The 5392-nt window shown below is 40.7% G+C and overlaps 1 pseudogene; it reads right to left on the bottom strand.

The window, feature by feature from the left end:
- Nucleotides 1-2245: 2245 nt before the first annotated feature.
- On the bottom strand, nucleotides 2246-2363 carry LOC124790452 (annotated as a pseudogene).
- Nucleotides 2364-5392: the final 3029 nt, after the last annotated feature.

The raw sequence follows: 5392 nt of genomic DNA, 5'->3' as shown, positions 1-5392 counted from the left end.
CTTCGAATGATATATGTGGCTGCACACAATGTGTGTCTGTTTTAAGATTTTTTGTATAACCGGTTACTTGTTCATCTACACTTATACTCAATAAAAATGTAATTCTTATACAGGGTATGATTCGTGGTCCCCATTGAAGGATAGTTGTTGGTATATCATTTTAGCTTGGATAGCAATTGATTTATCGCATGATTTATTTAAAAATTATAGATTAAATGAACCAGTGATGCAATTGCTGGATATGTCTTGGGACCAGTTGAGAGTGTCTCCAGCACCATGTAATTTTCTTACTCAACAATAAATAATTTGAATTTAAGAGGCAGATGATACGCCTGTATCATCAAAGGATAGTGCACATCCAAAATAGTGCTAATTTTGGATGCAGTGCAGGCTGAAATTAAACGACTCACACTTTAAACATCATTAATCAAACAATCAATCTGTTTCTACGTTGAGCACTTCATAAAATAATTTTTTACTTAATAAGAAAATAAATGAATGGGCCTACATACATTTGTACAAGGGAAAATGCTGTACGGTTCGTCCTATGAAACAGAGATTGGGATTTGTGGGATAAATCACTAGCAGTAACAGTGAAATTCACTTCAAACTGAACATTTGTTCTATGCAGACAATTAGAAAAATACTACATATTTACATAAAACACATAATGGTTGCTGGTGCCTGCTGTAGATAACCTAGTGAGTCAAAAAGTTAAACAAATTGCCTTGTGGTGTTATAAGTCATTGGATACTCCTGAAATAGGAATAATTTTACGCTAAGCATAGCACACATTCCGTTCACGTGCACAACAATGCCACACAGAAGAAGGAAGAGAAAGTAGAAAAATTGCAACAGACACCACCAGCACATATATTCGGGAGATGTTTGATTCACAGGTCTGGCGCATCAATGATGAACATCGAAAATTCATTGGGTGGAAATTACGACACGAAATGCTTTTCGTATCGAAAATTCAGACTCAGTAATACACAGATATACGGATGCACCTACTATGGACTGGAAAAGAACTAGGTGTGTGAACAAGTTATCTTGCATCCCATTTCCGAAGTAATAAGGAGAGGAACAAAGAAGAAACTGTAAATGTAAACTAAACTGCAAATGTAAACTAAACTGCGATGCTAAAATAATCACAACTGCAGGTACAGGTAGTCACACCCAGTGATGAAATCACACAAAGCAAGGCCTCTCAGTGAAAATAAATCGTGAAAAATTTGAGATGTACGGCAATACGTTTAAGAAACAGTACACATTCAAATGGTACTTAATTTGAAGCTTACCGTGAAAGGGAGGAACAGGAGGGGCTCTGTTGGTTGGTTGGTTTAAAGATTAAAGGGACCAAACTGCAATGGTCATCGGTCCCTTGTTTCAGAAACACACAGAGCACAGTGAAACCATCCATTAGTCATTCTAAGCACTAAAAGAAAAACTCCGGGGGAAGAAAAGCTCCAAGGTCAATAATAAAGCAATATGGAAAACGGAGCACAGCAACAAAAACAACATAGAGCAGAAAGGCAGAAAGAATTAAAACTGTACAGCAGAGGATCGTGGTCGGCTGATCACGAAAACAAAAGGATGAGCCAGCCACTCTGCAACACGTTAAAACCTCCAGCCTAAAAGATTAGGGTGGAGTCGAATTACAACACAAAACTAATTAAAAGATACAGCTCAAAAGAGGGTGATGTAATAAAATTAAATGGACCTATAAAAGCCGCTTGCGCGAATAAAACTTAAAACCCTATCTGCCATAGAGACATTGTCACCTAAAAGAGATGATAAATCACCCTGGAGATTAAAAGTTCGCCTGAGAGCGGTTAAAAGAGAACATTCCAACAACATATGGGCCACCGTCATGTTTGCATCACAGCGACAATGAAGGGGGTCCTCTAGACGCAGCAGATGACTGTGTGTCAGCCAAGAGTGACCAATGCGGAGCCTACAGAGAACAACAGAATCCCTGCGAGAGGCCCACATGGAGGAACCCCTAACCCCATACAAGCACATGTACTAAAAAAAAAAAAAAACACTCCATCTACAGGCCACAAGTGGCCCATCAGGACCATCCGACCGCCGTGTCATCCTCCGAGGAGGATGAAGATAGGAAGGGCATTGGGTCAGCACACCACTCTCCCGGTCGTAATGATGGTATTCTTGACCGAAGCCACTACTAATCGGTCGAGTAGCTCCTCAATTGGCATCACGAGGCTGAGTGCACCCCGAAAAATGGCAACAGCGCATGGCGGCCCGGATGGCCACCCATCCAAGTGCCGACCACGCCCGACAGCGCTTAACGTCGGTGATCTCATGGGAACCGGCGTATCCACTGCGGCAAGGCCGTTGCGAAGCAAATGTACTAACGGATAGAAATTACAGAACAGAAATAAAATTAACGAGGCAGAAGAATTAAGAACGAGAATTCTAGTTGAAACCAAACACAGCTCGCATACCATGCTTTTACATTCTTAGGTTTTGGCTGAACAAAGTAACTACCTACAAAAATAGTATAAAAATAGAATGATTGCAAAATCCTAACACTCTCTAAACTGGATAGACTATACCACATGTCTGTCGCGATCTGAAGCTGTAAATGACTCGGGTTAATGGTTCAGTTAGGCTGAAACTTACACCATCTCAGTTACTCATCATCATCATCATCATCATCATCATTTAAGACTGATTATGCTTTTCAGCGTTCAGTCTGGAGCACAGCCCCCTTATAAAATTCCTCCATGATCCCCTATTCAGTGCTAACATTGGTGCCTCTTCTGATGTTAAACCTATTACTTCAAAATCATTCTTAACTGTATCCAGGTACCTTCTTGCTCTGCCCCGATTCCTCCTACCCTCTACTGCTGAACCCATGAGTCTCTTGGGTAACCTTGCTTCTCCCACGCCTGTAACATGACCCCACCATCTAAGCCTCTTCGCCCTGACTGCTACATCTATAGAGATCATTCCCAGTTTTTCTTTGATTTCCTCATTGTGGACACCCTCCTGGCATTGTTCCCATCTACTAGTAGCTGCAATCATCCTAGCTACTTTCATATCCGTAACCTCAACCTTGTTGATAAGGTAACCTGAATCCACCCAGCTTTCGCTCCCATACAACAAAGTTGGTCGAAAGATTGAACGGTGCACAGATAACTTAGTCTTGGCACTAACTTCCTTCTTGCAGAAGAGAGTAGATCGTAGCTGAGCGATCACTGCATTAGCTTTGCTACACTTCGCTTCCAGTTCTTTCACTATGTTGCCATCCTGTGAGAATATGCATCCTAAGTACTTGAAACCGTCCACCTGTTCTAACTTTGTTCCTCCTATTTGGCACTCAATCCGTTTATATTTCTTTCCCACTGACATTACTTTCGTTTTGGAGATGCTAATCTTCACACCATAGTCCTTACATTTCTGATCTAGCTCTGAAATATTACTTTGCAAACTTTCAATCGAATCTGCCATCACAACTAAGTCATCCGCATATGCAAGACTGCTTATTTTGTGTTCACATATCTTAATTTCACCCTGCCAGTCTATTGTTTTCAACATATGATCCATAAATAATATGAACAACAGTGGAGACAGGTTGCAGCCTTGACTTACCCCTGAAACTACTCTGAACCATGAACTCAATTTACCGTCAACTCTAACTCCTGCCTGACTATCCATGTAAAGACCTTTAATTGCTTGCAAAAGTTTGCCTCCTATTCCATAATCTCGTAGAACAGACAATAACTTCCTCCTAGGAACCCGGTCATATGCCTTTTCTAGATCTATAAAGCATAGATACAATTCCCTGTTCCACTCATAACACTTCTCCATTATTTGCCGTAAGCTAAAGATCTGGTCCTGACAACCTCTAAGAGGCCTAAACCCACACTGATTTTCATCCAATTGGTCTTCAACTAATACTCGCACTTTCCTTTCAACAATACTTTAGAAGATTTTACCCACAACACTGATTAAAGAGATACCTCTGTAGTTGTTACAATCTTTTCTGTTTCCATGTTTAAAGATTGGTGTGATTACTGCTTTTGTCCAGTCTGATGGAACCTGTCCCGACTCCCAGGCCATTTCAATTATCCTGTGTAGCCATTTAAGACCTGACATTCCACTGTATTTGATGAGTTCCGACTTAATTTCATCCACCCCAGCTGCTTTATTGCACTGCAATCTATTGACCATTTTCTCCACTTCCTCAAATGTGATTCTATTTCCATCATCATTCCTATCCCATTCTACCTCGAAATCTGAAACATTACTGATCGTATTTTCACTTACATTGAGCAACTCTTCAAAATATTCCCTCCATCTGTCCAAGGCATCCACAGGATTCACCAGCAGTTTTCCTGACCTGTCCAAAATACTTGTCATTTCCTTCTTACCTCCCTTTCGAAGATTGCTAATTACACTCCAGAATGGTTTTCCAGCAGCTTGACCGATAGTCTCTAACCTGTTTCCAAAGTCTTCCCAAGATTTCTTCTTGAATGCTGCAATTATCTGTTTGGCTTTGTTTCTTTCTTCAACATAACTTTCTCTGTCTACTTGAGTTCTAGTATGTAGCCATTTTTGATACGCCTTCTTTTACAGGCTGCCTTGACTGTGTCATTCCACCAAGCTGTTTGCTTCATCCTACTTTTACACACTACTGTTCCAAGACATTCTTTAGCCACTTCTAGTACTGCGTCCGTGTACCTTGTCCATTCCTTTTCCAATGACTGTAATTGACTACATTCAACTAACTGGTACCTTTCTGAGATCGCTGTTATGTACTTGTGCCTGATTTCCTTATCCTGAAGTTTCTCTACTCTTATCCTCCTACATATGGACCTGACCTCCTGCACTTTCGGCCTCACAATCCCAATTTCACTGCAGATTAAATAGTGATCAGCGTCATCAAAGAATCCCCTGAAAACACGTGTGTCCCTAACAGCCTTCCTGAATTCCTGATCTGTTATTATATAGTCAATGACAGATCTGGTTCCCCTGCCTTCCCAAGTATACCGGTGAATATTTTCATGTTTAAAAAAGGAGTTTGTGATTACTAAGCCCATACTGTCACAGAAATCCAAGAGTTGTTTCCCGTTCCTGTTGGCCTCCATATCCTCTCCAAATTTACCCATAACCTTTTCATACCCTTCTGTTCGATTTCCAATCCTGGCGTTAAAATCACCCATGAGCAGAACACTGTCCTTGTCCTTTACTCTAACAACTACATCACTGAGTGCCTCACAAAAACTATCCATCTTATCTTGATCTGTCCCTTCACAATGCGAATATAGTGACACAATGCTAATTTTCTTGATAGACACTGTCAAATCTATCCACTTCAGTCGTTCGTTTACATACCTTATTGCAACTACGCTGGGTTTCATTT

This window comes from Schistocerca piceifrons, chromosome 3 (genome assembly GCF_021461385.2).
Source record: "Schistocerca piceifrons isolate TAMUIC-IGC-003096 chromosome 3, iqSchPice1.1, whole genome shotgun sequence".
Lineage (NCBI taxonomy): Eukaryota > Metazoa > Arthropoda > Insecta > Orthoptera > Acrididae > Schistocerca > Schistocerca piceifrons.
Note: the sequence above shows the minus strand (reverse complement) of the source record. Positions and strands in the feature narration are given on the sequence as shown.